The following is a 16,205-nucleotide window of genomic DNA, read 5'->3' on the forward strand; positions in this document are numbered from 1 at the left end:
TTTTTTATTTGATTTAATTTGATTTATTATTGTCACATGTATTAGCATACAGTGAAAAGTATTGTTTCTTGCACACTATACAGACAGAGCATACCATTCATAGAGAAGGGAAGGACAGAGTGCAGAATGTAGCGTTACAGTCATTGCTGGATTGTAGAGAAAAATCAACTTAATGCAAGGTGGGTCCATTCAAGAGTCTGATGGCAGCAGGGGCGAAGCTGTTCTTGAGTCTGCTGGTATGTGACCTCAGACTTTTGTCTCTTTTTCCTGACAGAAGAAGGTGGATGAGAATATGTCCGGATACGTGGGATCCTTAATTCTGCTGGCTGCTTTGCTGAGGCTGTGGGAAGTGTAGACAGAGTCAATGGATAAGAGGCTGGTTTGCGTGATGGACTGGGCTACGTTCACAACCTTTTGTAGTTTCTTGTAGTGTTGGGCGGAGCAGGAGCCATACCAAGCTGTGATACAACCAGAAAGGATGTTTTGTGTAAAAGCTGGTAAGAGTCATAGCTGACATGCCAAATTTCCTTAGTTTTCTGAGAAGGTAGAGGCATTGGTGGGCTTTCTTAACTATAGTGTTGGCACGGGGGCACCAGGACAGGTAGTTGGTGATCTGGACACCTAAAAATTTGAAGTTCTCAATCCTTCCTACTACCTCCCTGTTGATGTAGATGGGGGCATGTTTTCCTCTATGCTTTCTGAAGTCAAAGACAATCTCCTTTGTTTTGTTAACATTGAGGAAAAGATTATTGTTGCCGCACCAGTTCACTAGATTCTCTATGTCATTCCTGTACTCTGTCTCGTCATTGTTTGAGTTCCGGCCCACTACAGTTGTGTCGTCAGCAAACTTGAAAATCAAGTTGGAGGGGAATTTGGCCACACAGTCATAGGTGTATAAGGAGTATAGTAAGGGGCTGAGAACACAGCCTTGTGAGGCCCCGGTGTTGAGGATAATCATGGAGGAGGTGTTGTTGCCTATCTTTGCTGATTGTAGTCGGTGAGTTAGAAAGCTCAGGATCCAGACACAGAGGGATGTGCCGAGGTCCAGGCCACGGAATTTGGGGATGAATTTTGTAGGAATAATGGTGTTAAAGGCTGAGCTGTAATCAAGATGACACCATAAAGTAGGAAAAGGGGCCGTTCTCCTTATGTAGAATGATGAGATAATGATAGAGATATTTAAAATCATGGAAATTAGATAGAGCAAAAAAAAGAACCTGTTCCCAATTAATGAAGAATTGCTATCCAGAGAAAATAGATTGAAGGTGACTGACAAAAGAATGAGAAGCACATGAGGTTTTTTTTAGTGCAACGAGTGGAGTGCATTGTCAGAAAGGATAGTGGGTATAGATACAACAATAGCCTTCAAAAGGAAACTGGATGAATACTGAAAGGGTTCAAAACTGCAGAGATATAGGGAAAGAGCAGGTGAGTGGGACAAGCATGATTTCTCTTTGGGAAAGTCAGCACAAACCCGATGGATTGTGTAGTAGTTAGCACCTTTGACAGGCATGCATCGAAGGGTCTTGTGACCTAATTGCCCAATGGGGAATAAGCGTGGGGATCTTGGGGCAAAGTGTGTGTTTTTGCAGCCGATTGATTCTAGAACTAAGAATGAACACATCAGTTGGAGCATTGTATTATATCGTTGTAAATAGTACACAACCTATTGTTAGCTAACCGGTGGTTGCCAATTATTGCATTTACTACAGACTGCATGACCTCTTTCTGTGTTGTAGCATTCTACAGTTTTACAGTTGTTTACATGGTTTCCCTTGAAGTTCCTTCAGTCTCCCGCTGGATTTATTTTGGAAGACCAAAGATATCATGAACTTGACTATTTGAATGGTTTTCTGACTGACATCCTATAAACTTGAGCTAATCATAAACTCTGCTGACTGTAAAGTTTATTTATTAGTGTCACGAGGAGGCTTACATTAACGGTGCAATGAAGTTACTTTAACCCAACTCACACCAAGTTCTATTCTTGAATTAAAGCACGTCCTTGTCCTCATTCCCTCCCTATTGCTGTAACCTCCTTCAGACCTACAACCCTCCAAGAGATCTGCATTCCTCCAGCTGTGGCCTCTTGTGCATCCCCCATTTCCTTTGCTGAAAAATTGACACTGTTATTCAGGGAAAGCAAAGGCATAATGGTATTATTGCTAATCAGCTAATGTTCTGGGGACCTGAGTGCGAATCCAGCCACTGCAGATGGTAGAATTTGAATTGGTCTACTGTTGACCATGAAACTATTGTCGATTGTTGGAAAAACACATCTGATTCACTAATGTCCTTTAGCAAAGGAAATCTGCCATCCTTACCTGGTCTGACCTACATGTGACTCCAGAACCACAGCAATGTGGTTGACTCACAACTACCTTCTAAAATAGCCTAGCAAGGCACTCAGTTCAAGGGCGAGTATGGATGAGCAATAAATGCTGGCCAGATAGCAATGCCCATGAGAAACAGTTGTCTGCAATCTAAGCTGTGAAATTCCTTCACTAAATGTCTATGCCTCTTTACCTCTCTCTCCTTTTTTAAAATGCACTTGAAAACCTACCATTTCAATCATTTTTTGGGTTACCTGCTTCAATATTTTTTTTGGCTTGGTGTCAGTTCTTTGTCTGATTACCTTCCTGTAAAGCAACATTGGGATATTTTATTACACTAAATACACTGTATTTTCACAGTAACTTAATTGTAGTGTTAATGTAAGCCTACTTATGACATGAATAAATAAAAAAATACAAGTGGTTGACTTGATTAGGGTGTTTAAAACTATGAAGAAATGCAACTGAGCAAGTATAAACAGACCATTTCCAATAATTGAGAGAATACATAAGATTACATTTATGAAATTTCAAACAGAAAGCAAGAGAAATGTTTTTGCTTTTTCACACAAATTAGTGTGAAGCTGTTAAATGAAACCAGGTTGAAGCAGAGACCATTTAAGAATAGGTACAAAATATAGGTTGTCTAATATCTGTTGTGGGGTAGTTACTGCAATCTATAATTATGGACAAAGTGATTTAGAAAGAAATTTGAACTGATTAGGGAGAATCGGCATAGATTTCTAAAGGTTACATCATTTCTAATGGCCTAACTGAATTTCTTGATGAAATAACTAAAGTAGAATGCAAGGAAATGCCCATAGATGTTGTTCTTGTGTACTTCCAAAAGGCATTTGATAAAGTTCAACACAAGTGATTATTAGCTAAAATTAAAGCTCATGAGAAAGACAGCAAATTATTGACCTGGTTAGGCAATTGCTTAGTAAGTAAGGATATTGTGTATGTACTCAAACTGGAAGCAAATGACAAGTGGTGTCCCACCAGGATCTGTGCCTGGGCCTCAGCTATTCATTATATTTATTAATGTAATGAATATAACATAATAGAGCGGCTTGATGGCAAGTAAGATTATTTTTTATTCATTGCCCTGAGGGCAGTTGAGAGTCAACCACACATTGCTGTGGCTCTGGAATCACATGTAGGTCAGACCAATTAGGGACAACAGATTTCCTTCCCTAAAGGACATAAGTAAATGAGATGGGTTTTTCCGACAATCATTTCATGGTCATCAATAGATTCTTAATTCCAGATTTTCCTTATTGAATTCAAATTCCACCATCTGCTGAGTGTGGGATTCAAACCCAGGTCTCCAGAACTTTAGCTGAGTTTTTGAATTAATAGTCTAGCAATAATACCATTAGGCCATCACCTCCCCATAATGGGAGCGTAAAATCCATTATGAGAACCATTGAGTCCATTAAACTGTGGGAGGTTTTAATGCAGGTAAGTGTGAGCTTATCTATTTTGGATCAACAAATGATAAATTCAATTTATTTTATGATTTAGTTTTTTTTTAAATTAAGCCAGGAATAATCAAAGTCCAAAAAGATTTAGAGTCCATGTACAAAGATTATTAAAATGTAGTAATAAGGTACAAAAATATTAATATTCTAATGGAAGTTTTGCTTTATATCGAGAGGGCTTGAATATAAAGGAAAGAAAGTTTTGCTACAGCTATAAAATCCCTGGTGAAAGAATATCTGAAGAATTGTGTACAGTTCTGGGCACTTAACCTCAGAAAAAAAATTGGAAAGAATTAATCAGAAATTCACTAGAAACTCGCAGGACTCCAGGAGAGTTTGTATAATCTAGATTTGCATACCTTGGAATATAGAAGGTTAAGAAGTGATTTTGTTGCAGATATTATGATTTCAGAAACAATTGATGGAACAATAGAAGCATTTGCTATAGGTGAGAGTATCTAGGATTGGAGAAATAACATTAAAATCAGAGGCATTCAAGAGAGAAGTTAGGAATCATTTCTTCATGCAAATTGTGATGGAAGTCTGGATCTTCTAAAAAACTCGCGCAATTTATAGCTCTTTTACAGACGATTATTTACTTTGATACTATGGAGGGAAATCTGCTCCAATCTGATCATAGAGTCATAGAGTTATAAAGGTTTACAGCATGGAAACAGGCCCTTCAGCCCAACTTGTCCATGCCTCCCTTTTTTTTAAACACCTAAGCTAATCCCAATTGCCCGCATTTGGCCCATATTCCTCTATACCCATCTTACCCATGTTACTATCTAAATGCTTTTTATAAGTCAAAATTGTACCCACCTCTACTACTATCTCTGGCAGCTTGTTCCAGACACTCACCACCCTCTGTGTGAAAAAATTGCCCCTCTGGACACTTTTGCATCTCTCCCCTCTCAGCTTAAACCTACACCTTCTAGTTTTAGACACCCCTATCTTTGGGAAAAATATATTGATTATCTAGCTGATCTGTGCCCCTCATTATTTCATAGATGTCTATAAGATTACCCCTCAGCCCCCTATGCCCCAGAGAAAAAAGTCCCAGTCAATCCAGCCTCTCCCTATAACTCAAACCATCAAGTCCCAGTAGCATCCTAGTAAATCTCTTCTGCATTCTTTCTAGTTTAATGATATACTTTTTATAATAAGGTGACCAGAACTGCACAAGTATTCCAGGTATGGCCTTACCAATGTCTTGTACAACTTCAAAAAGACGTCCCAACTCCTGTATTCAATGTTCTGACCAATGGAACCAAGCATGCCGAATTCCTTCTTCACCACTCTGTCCACCTTTGACTCTACTTTTAAGGAGCTACGAACATGTACCCCTAGATCTCTTTGTTCTGTAACTCTCCCCAACGCCCTACCATTGACTGAATAAGTCCCGCCCTGGTTCAATCTACCAAAATGCATCAACTTGCATTTGTCTAAATTAAACTTCATCTGCCATTCATCAGCCCACTGGTCCAATTGATCAAGATCCCGTTGCAATTGGAAATAACTTCCTTCACTGTCCACTATACCACCAATCTTGGTGTCATCTGCAAACTTACTAACCATGCCTGTTATATTCTCATCCAAATCATTAATATAAATGACAAATAACAGTGGACCCAGCACTAATCCCTGAGGCATACTGCTGGTCATGGGCCTCCAGTTTGAAAAACAACCCTCTACAACCACACTCTGGCTTCTGTTAAGAAGCCAATTTTGTATCCATTTAGATTACTCACCCTGAATCCCGTGAGATTTAACCTTATGCAACAACCTACTCTGTGGTACCTTGTCAAAGGCCTTGCTAGAGTTCATGTAGATAACATCAACTACACTGCCCTCATCTACCTTCTTGCTTACTCCTTCAAAAAACTCAATCAAATTTGTGAGACATGATTTTCCACTCACAAAGCATTGCTGACGAACCCTAATCAGACCTTGCATCTCTAAATGCCTGTAGATCCTGTCTCTCAAAATACCTTCCAACAACTTATCCACCACAGCTGTGAGACTCACTGGCCTGTAGTTCCCAGGCTTTTCCCTGCAATCCTTTTTAAACAAAGCCACAACATTTGCCACTCTTCAATCTTCAGGCACTTTACCCATGTCTATCGATGATTCAAATATCTTGGTTAGGGGACCTGCAATTTCCTCCCTAGCCTCCCACAGTGTCCTGGGATACACTTCATCAGGTCCTGGGGATTTATCTACCTTGATGTGCTTTAAGACTTCCAGCACCTCCTTCGCTGTAATATGGACACTCCTCAAGACAACACTATTTATTTCCCCAAGTTCCCTAACATCCATTCTTTTCTCAACATACTGATGAGAAATATTCATTTAGGATCTCACCCATCTCTTGTGGATCCACACATAGATTATCTTGTTGATCCTTAATAGACCCTACTCTCTCTCTTGTTACTGTTTTGCGCTTTATGTATTTGTAGAAGCTCTTTGGATTCTCCTTTACCTTATCTGCCAAAACAATCTCCTGTCCCCTTTTTGTCTTCCTGAGTTCTCTCTTAACTTTACTCCTACATCCTCTATATCCTTCAAAGGATTCGCTTGATCCCAGCTGCTTATGAATGTCATGTGCCTCTTTCTTCCTCTTGACCAGGGCTTCAATATCCTGAGTCATCCAGGGTTCCCTACTTCTGCCAGCCTTGCCCTTCACTCTAAGAGCAATGTGTTTACCCTGAACCCTGGTTAACACACTTTTGAAAGCCTGTCACTTTCCAGATGTCCCTTTGCCTTTCCACAGACTCCCCCAATTAACTTTTGAAAATTTCTGCCTGATACCTGGCCCCAGTTTAGAATTTTAACTTTTGGGCCAGACCTACCATTCTCTATAGCTATCTTTAAACCAGTAGAATTATGGTCACTAGTCCCAAAGTGATCCGTCACTAACACTTCTGTTATCTGGCCTTCCTTTTTCCCAAGAGGAGGTCAAGTTTGGCCCCCTCCCTAGTTGGGTCTTCCACATACTGAATAAGAAATTCCTCCTGAATACACTCAACAAATTTCTCTCCATCCATACTATGGCTGTCCCAGTCAATGTTGGGAAAGTTAAAATCTCTGACTATTACTACCCTATTTTTCTTGGAGCTATCTGTAATCTCCTTATATATTTGCTCCTCAATTTCCCGCCGACTGTTTGGGGCCTATAGTACAACCTTGTCAAAGTGATTCCCTCTTCTTATTTCTCAGTTCTACCTATATAGACTCAGTGACTGAACCTTGGCTATGGCTGTGATGTTTTCCCTAATCAAAAGTGCAACTCCCCCTCCTCTCTTACCTCCTGTTCTATCTTTCCTGTGGCATCTGTACCCTGGAACATTAAGCCGCTTGTCCTGACCCTGCCTTAGCCATGTTTCAGTAATTGCTGCAATATCCCAGTCCCATGTACCCATCCATGCCCTGAGTTCATCCATGTGCCTGTCAGGCTTCTTGCAATGAAATAAATGCAGTTTAATCCAGACTTCCCTGGTTCTCTATCTTGCTTTTGTCTGATCTGTCTGGTACTATGATTACTGACACTGCCCTTACTACTTAATGTGCTCTCTTTAACTTCCGTGCTGTCCTCAAACTTCTCTTCTGTCTCCCTACTGCTTTGGATCCCACTCCCCACCAAATTAGTTTAAACATTCCAAGTGGCTCTAGCTAATCTCTCTACCAGGATGTTAGTCCCCTTCCAGTTCAGATGTAACCCGTCCCTCTTGAACAGGCCAGCCCTTCCCCAGAAAAGATCCCAATGATCCAAAAATCTAAATCCCTGGTCCCTGCACCAATTCTCAAGCCACACATTCATCTGCCTAATCTTCCTATTCCTACTCTCAGTAGCATGTAGCACTAGTAGTAGTCCTGAAATTACTACCTTTGAGGTCCTAAACTTTAGCCTTCTGCAAACTCTGTATTTTCAGGACCTCATCCCTTTTCCCATCTATGTCATTGGTACCAATATGAGCAACGACCTCTGGCTGTTCAACCTCCCCCTTAAGAATGCCCTGTAATCGCTCAGAGACGTCCTTGAATCTGGCACCAGGGAGGCAACACACCATCCTGGAGTCTCGATTACGGCCACAGAAATGCCTGTCTGTGCCTCTAACTAGTGGGTCCCCTATTACTACTGCTCGCTTGCTCCTTGCCCAACCCTTTCCCACAGCAAAACCAGCTGTGGTGCCACAGGCCTGGCTGCTGCTGGTATCTCCCCCTGACAGGCTATCCCTCTCAACAGTATCCAAAATAGTATACCTGTTTGAAAGGCGTCAACCTTCTTTCTATATTTTGATCAATTCTGTTGGGGTTGTCTTTTTTCCATTCTGAGAGGAGGCCGAAGCCAAATTTTAACCTTTCTTTTATCAGATTCAGTCAGGCTGTGCAGTATATGCAGTACCACCATTTTCTGTTTTATTGCAGAGTTGGTTATTATTTTCTCAGTGGGGGTCAGTTGCTGCTAATCATTGGCCCATCAAACTGTGAATAGCAGAGACCTCTGAAATGGCCCTGCTCCATCCTTCCCTGGCTCCTGTCTACACACTCAGAATATCTTGTTGGTGCATTTTCCCCCTCTTTTTAGAAGGTAGTTGCATACCTATCATACTAGTTACTCAAGTGATCTCTCTGAGACGTTCCTGATTCTGCCAATCACCCATAAGTACAGACGCCTATACTCACAGTGACTGCGCCTATGCTAGTGATCCATTGCATTGTGGACTAGCTGGCATTTTGATCTGAGCTGGTGATCACATAGTCTTGTAACTGCGAGAGTGACTTTGATGCAGTCATTTGCTTCAATTGGAAGGTCAAAGGTTCCTTGTTGAAGATGCACAATGACAGATCTCTCTGATGCACCAAAACACTGTCAGAAAATTGGCACAATTCGCATTCAGTAATTCAGCAGTTAGTAATGTTCACGTGTGTTGTCCAACCCTCAATGCAGATTACCGTCCACTGCTCCAATGCACATGACCTTCATAACAGAACACTAACTAGATATGCCCAGATTGTTGCATCGTGTTCTGTGGAAAAAATTGTCCCATCAACTTATCTCTCTCATCGTGTCTTGCGATTGAAGATTGGTTAGGATGCTGTTGTCTTTTTGTGTACAGAGTCATAGAGGTATATAACACGGAAACAGACCCTTCGGCCCAACTTGTCCATGCCATCCTTTTTTTTAAACACCTAAGCTAATCCCAATTGCCTGCATTTGGCCAATATCCCTCTATACCCATCGAACCCATGTAACTGTCTAAATGCATTTTAAAAGACAAAATTGTACCCGCCTCTACTACTACCTTTGGCAGCTTGTTCCAGACACTCACCACCCTCTGTGTGAAAAAATTGTCCCCCTGGACACTTTTGTATCTCTCTCCTCTCACCTTAAACCTACGCCTCCTACTTTTGGGAAAAGATATTGACTATGTAGCAGATCTGTGCCCCTCATTATTTCATTGAACATAAGAACATAAGAAATAGGAGCAGGAGTAGGCCATCTAGCCCTTCGAGCCTGCCCCGCCATTCAATAAGATCATGGCTGATCTGACCTCTGTAAGATCACCACTCAGCCTGGTACGCTCCAGAGAAAAAAGTTCCATTCTATCCAGCCTCTCCTTATAATCCAAACCATCAAGTCCCAGTAGCATCCTGGCAAATCTTTTCTGCACTCTTTCTAATTTAATAATATCCTTTCAGTATTAGGGTGTCCAGAATTGCGCACAGTATTCCAAGTGTGGCCTTACCAATGTTTTGTACAACTTCAACAAAATGTCCCAACTCCTGCATTCAACGTTCTGACTGATGAAACCAAGCATGCCAAATGACTTCTTTACCACTCTGTCCATCTATGACTCTACTTTCAAAGAGCTATGAACACGTACCCATAGATCTCTTTGTTCTGTAACTCTCCCCAGTGCCCCACCATTAACTGAGTAAGTCCTGCCCTGGTTCAATCTACTAAAATGCATCACCTTGCATCTGTCTAAACTAAAATCCATCTGCCAAAATCCACTTGATCAAGATCCCATTGCAATTGGAGATAACTTTCCTCACTGTCCACTATGCCACCAATCTTCGTGTCATCTGCAAACTTACTAACCATGCTTCCTACATTCTCATCCAAATCATTAATATTAATTACAAATAACAGTGGACCCAACACTGATCCCTGAGGTGCACCAGTCTGAAAAACATTTTTCTACAACCACCTTGACAAATTGGCTTCTGTCAAGAGGCCAATTTTGTATCCATTTAGATATCTCACCTGATCATAAACACTTTCCCTGAGCTAATGCAGGATTTGACATGGGCTGAATCACTTTTATCCAGTTGGTGATGCCCTCCCAGACTTGTTCTCTAGCATGTGAAATAAGGCAGAAATTGTGCACTTGAGGCCAATATTGTGGCCAATTGCTCTTTCACATTGATGGGTATTTCAGGGTTGGCTTAACGTCTTCTGGATTTTCTGCGTTGTGGATCTATTTTCTTTCAGCAAACCTAAACTGCTGAGCAGCTTCTTATGGGAGTCAAAATGTTTGCTTCCTGCTGCTTAGGACACTGAACTAACAATGACTGTTCCACGCAGATCGGTTAGCTTGCTGAACTTCTTGAAGCGAGGCTGCTCTGAGCAAACTGCAGCAATCTCAAATTTGTCTTGTACAATGATTTCCCCTTTATTGATCTTCCAGCCAATGCCTGAAATTTCAAGCATTTGTTTTTGTCTTCGCTCGTCAAACAAAATACATTTTCTTAGATTCTTTCAGAGCCCAATGGGACAGATCTGATTTCACTGCCATCAAAGACTATCATAAAATATGCTAATTAACACATCTGGCTGAGTGTTGTGGTAATTCGACTTGTTTTATGTCTGAATTGTGCATTTCTTCTACATATCTTATACATATGGCAAAGTTTATGGTCCTAATCATGTAGAGAAATGTTAGTCTTCTGATCTGAGCAAATCTTTATTGTCTGACATTTTTATGTTAATATTGCATTTTATATGCTTACAGGCTGTTGTGCATGGTTGAGATTGCTTTCACTGTATGTGGCAAAATGAGAGAAATTTTACCGATTTTACAGAGATTTTAAGATGAAGGACAAAAGTGCAATGCAATGTATCCAATCAACTCCTTTTCAAAGCCTGGTTCTTCAATCCCCCTTCCACCCTGCCTATCGTCCCTCATCCCCTTTCCCTCCACCCTCTCAGGGCTCTGTTTTAAAACAGCAGTGGAAGGCAGGCTGAAGGAACTCTAAGTGTATTTGTACCAATTTTCTTAAGCAATGCTGTTGTACCAGTTGGTTAAACGTGAATAAATCAAAATAACCCAAAAGTACAATGCATGATAAGTAACAGGCATGACGGCACAGTGGTTAGCACTGCTGCCTCACAGCTCCAGGGACCTGGGTTTGATTCCAGGCTTGGGGTTACTGTGTGGAGATTGCACATTCTCCTATTGTCTGCATGGGTTTCCACCAGGTGCTCTGGTTTCCTCCCAGTGTCCAATGATGTGTAGGTTAGGTTGATTGGCCGTACTAAATAGTCCCTTAGTGTCCAGGATGCATAGGTTAGAGGGATTAGCAGGGTAAATATGTGGGGTTTAGAGGATAGGGCTTGGGTGGGATTGTTGTCGGTGAATAACTCGATGGGCCAAATGGCCTTCTTCTGCACGATAAGGATTCAATGATTCTATGAACTGCACATTCTCCCCCACTCAGTTGTAGTTGTAACCACTAAACAATCTCTCAAATAATTTCTTCACATTGTCATTGAGCACTAGTTTCCTTCTTCACGTAGGTTAATGCATACAGCTACAAGTAACATCATAGTATACGATTCTGTAAAATGTTGACCATTCAACATTAGAAAAATATGAAAGAAGTTCACTGACAGTGGAATGTTCTCTTGCCCAGAATTTCACTGGGGCCTGAGTGTTGCAGGATTTTCCGTTGCTGTGGTCAAATTCTGTGCAAATTGAACTCCAGCATACGCTGTGCTTGACTTACCTTACCATGGGCTTCAACGAAAAGGGAAATAAAAGTCTTGCTGCAACTGTACAAGATATTAGTGAGACCACATCCGGAGTACCGTGAGCATTTTTGGTCCTCTTATGTAAGAGTATTATTTCCCTGGAGGTAGTTCAAAGAGGGTTCACGAAGATGATCCCCTATATGGAGGGATTGTCTTATGAGGAAAGGTTAAACAGGTTACAACTCTATTCATTGGAATTTAGAAGAATGAGAGGTGATCTCATTGAAACATATAGGATTTTTCAGGGGCCTGATAGGGTAAATGCTGAATGTCTCCCATCATGGGAGAGTCTAGGACCAGAGGGTATAGTCTCAGAATAACAAGGTGCCAATTTAAGACTGAGATGAGGAGGAATTTCTTCTCTGAGAGAGTTGAGAGTCTTTGGAACTCCTTGCCACAGAGAGCTGTGGGGCAAAGGTACTCTGTATATTTAAGGCTGACATAGATAGATCTTTGGTCAGTAAATGAATCAAGGGTTCTGTGAAAAGTTCAAGAAAGTGGATGTGAGGATTGTTGGATCAGCCATGATCCTGTTGAATGGTGTAACAGGCTTGAGGGGCTGAATGGCCTCCTCCTGTTCCTATTTCTTATGATCCTGTGCTCAATGCAAAACAAGTGTTTTTTGATTCGTCTGATGGAACAGTATTAGTCACAAGACACTTTTGTTGGTAATAAGTCTATTGGACCTGAATTCATTTAATTGTTCTGTGTTAACTATTGGTTGTACCTCAGCAGTGTGTAGAACAGATTGGTTAAAATGTTCTTTAGATTCATTCAGCATAAGGATTGAAATAAGGTCAGGGAATATGAAGGTTTTACTTATTTCAGCTTTGGGAATGACAACCCATTGAGGTAATTAAGAAGTGATTCTATGCAAAATTGCTGAAGTAAGCCACTTCACTCGTAGTGATGTAGTCTCTAGTGGGATACCCTTGCTGCTGAGCAAATCTTCTATTAAAATGCTCAAATGAAACTGGACATGGAACATGATGAAGCAATTATTTTTGGAAAGTCAACAGACATGCAATTTTCTGCATCCCCTTAACAGGTGTGGTTGATGATAAGGATATAAGACTCACTGAGGAGATTAGTGCAAAATTTGATATATGTTTAAAGTGTCAGGGGACACTATCATGTCCCATTGTAAATTGTCCAGTCTTTCATTGGCAGCAGACTTGAATGAAGTAGTGGCCACAGCTTTGAAGGTGTGGGACAAAGACAACCATTTTAATTTTACACTTTGCCCGTGGCAACAAGATTCAATCTTACTACATTAATACATGGTATGGACAAAAGGGTGATTTTCGACGAAATCATGAAGTAATGTATAGGGACTGGAGTTGGTGCATTGGCAAAAAGACTGACTGGGGTGGGGGTGAGGAGAGGGTTATTTGCCAATGACAGGTTTAGCGATGTGTGAAAATATCAACATTGTGGTCATGAACACCAAAATGGAGGTCCTCACAGCAGCAGCCGATCAATTAAGCTGCAAGTTAAATGGCATTGTCAGTTCCTGTGAAGAATTTGCTTCCGATGTGGGGGCAGGCATTATCAATTGGTCTGTGAGAGGCATTTCAAATTACCTTCAGTGCCATGTCATGTGCTTCTGCCCTAGAAGGGATTACAATTAGGTCTTTTTTTTTGCACACTTGAATGTAGGGGGCAGGGCATTCATCAAGTTTGAATTCCCAGAGAAAATTCAGAGAGCTCTAAAACATTGTGGAAAACAGTCAGAGATAAATGTTAATCCTGGGATTTAGTATACTCTAAACGGTCATTAAAAAGTGGAAAGATCTGGGTAAGATGTTAAAGTGTGAAGATGAGACAGTTGTTCTTCAACATGGTTGTTAAACTGCTAAGGTCAATTAATGATGGTTTATTGAGATTGATTGAAAACGTTCAGGATTTGAAGAGTTGAGGCACCCTCTACCTCACATACTGAAGTGCTTGGCAGTTATGGGGAACAGAATATGATAGATCACAGGCCTGGTGATGATAGGCAGAATGATACTGATGTACAGAACAGAGCTGTTATGGACAAAGGGCAATTGCCTAATGTTGATACTAGGATGATATACATACCAGAATGGACCAATGCAACTATTGTAGAGAGGGTAGGGAAAGCTACCATCAAGTTCAAATATTGATTACATGTCCAAGATGGAGAATGGAATGGTAGAATGATGTGGAAGAGTGGCAAGCAAGGACATCGATGGGAAGCTAAGGAAATGAAAAGGATACTTAAAAGCATCCTTGGCTCTTGTCATAACAACAGATTAGCCAAAACGTACCAGTGATTGAACATGATCATGGGAGGGAAAGATCCTGAAGCAGTAGTCCAGAAAAAAATGCACCTAGAGGCCATAGCATGACTAAATTATATGTTACATTAGACTAGATCAAGAATTACAGTGAAATCTAGGAACACTACTAGAAATAGAAGCCTTTACGATCATTAAGTTTTCATTGCTACCAACAATTAATGTAGCTAGGAAATTTCCCTCAGCAGGTGAATTTAGAACCAGACGGCACAGTCTCAGGGGCATTTCGACCTGAAATGAGGAGCAATTTATTCATTCAAAGAATGGCGAATCATTAGAATTCTCTATTCCAGAAGGCTGTGGAAACTCAATCGTTGAGCATGTTGAAGACAGACATCGATGGGAAGCTAAGAACATGAAAAGAATACTTAAAAGTATCCTTGGCACTTGTCAAAACAATAGACGTACTAATGACATCAAGGGGTATGAGGATTGTGTAGGGAAGTGGCATTAAGGAAGGTGATGATCAGCCATGATCTAATTGAATGGTGGAGCAGTCACAAAGAGACAAATGGCTTATTCCTGCTCCTATGTTCCTAACAAATTACCAGATTAAGAGAGGCCAAAGAAAAAGAGTTGGAAGGAATTTGGTGTTTACTCTGAAGAACTAGGTACAGGACAGCTAGCCTTATGGAAAAAGTCATCCCAGCTACAGCAAGACTAGTGGTTCAGGGTTTTGAAGAACAACTTGGAGATCAAGCTGTTGTAACAGACTCTCCACATTGTGGGAAAAAGAAGACTGATCTTTTTTTTCAGCATTTTTGGCTCAACTTTTATGGGAATGTAAGTTGATCAACATTAGAGTCAATTTTCAGAGAAGTGCTTTTGAAATCGCCTAAAAAGGCAAATGATGTAGAAGGGAAATTGTGGAAGATAAATGCATTTATAAATCGAATGATGGATGCAGCAAGTGTTTGGTATTCCTCAGTTGAAAGTAAGCTGTACTTAACTGAAAGCAGATCCAGCAATGTTCTACTGGTACCATGAACACAAACTCTCAGGCATTTTTGATACTTGTCAATGATTTTCAATGGGGAGGTTCTGGGGAATTTGAGGAATTAAGTATAGATAAGATTAAGGAGGAATTTAAGATTGCAAGTCAGACTTAGAGGGCCTTTAAATATATAGGCCTAGACATTAAATAGTTCTGGAGTAACATTTAATCTTAGCCAGAAAGCGTTACTCATATACTGATAAACCATACTAGGTTGTCACATAAAGTTTGTATTACATTTAAAGAAGACACAGAGCAATTAAGAAACTTGATTGCACAGTTGAATCAGCTATGCACTCAGACAAGACTAGATGTTATCTTTAATATCTTTGAACCAAGTAATATGATGAAACATGCTATAAGTAAGAACAAATAAAACATTAAACAATTAAACATGGAGAAATGCATACCCGGGGTTTTTAGCCGAAATGGTTGAAATTAGTCATTTTTAGCAACAATTCTCGTGCCAATCTATTGGGTAGGTATTTGAGTTCAGTTGGTTTTATAATGTTCTTGATGGGTGAAAATGGAAAATGTTGCTCCTTGGCCTGGGAAGTTAAGAAAATGAAAAGGACACTTAAAAGTATTTCAGCTGCAGAAACACTGGCTCTTGCCGAAACAATAGACATTGGCTTTTACTTGTCAAATATTTTAGAGGAAATTCCATACGGGGATGTTCAGGGAATAATTTGCCCATTGAATGTTAAGTAGATCATTGTTCCCTGTGGGATAGCGTACATTTGAGAAAGTGTGGCTGATTTGAGAATTGACTCACTACTGTAAAATAAATTTCCATGATCAAGTGGGTTGATACAATTCATCAATTGCTGGATTCTTTTACAAAATGGGATGCTTGCACAAAGAGGGTATTGGGAATGCTTAGAAGGACATCCAGTGTAATGATGAGGCATACAGATCATAGAAAACAATTTTTCCTTTAGTTTGTATTCAAATATAGTTTGTGTCATAATGCTTTGAATTGGAGAGGAGAATCTATTAATTGAACATTAATTGCATTCAGGGTGAGATTACTTA

The sequence above is a fragment of the Carcharhinus amblyrhynchos genome, chromosome 2 (assembly GCF_965287045.1).
Source record: "Carcharhinus amblyrhynchos chromosome 2, sCarAmb.v2.hapA, whole genome shotgun sequence".
Classification (NCBI taxonomy): domain Eukaryota; kingdom Metazoa; phylum Chordata; class Chondrichthyes; order Carcharhiniformes; family Carcharhinidae; genus Carcharhinus; species Carcharhinus amblyrhynchos.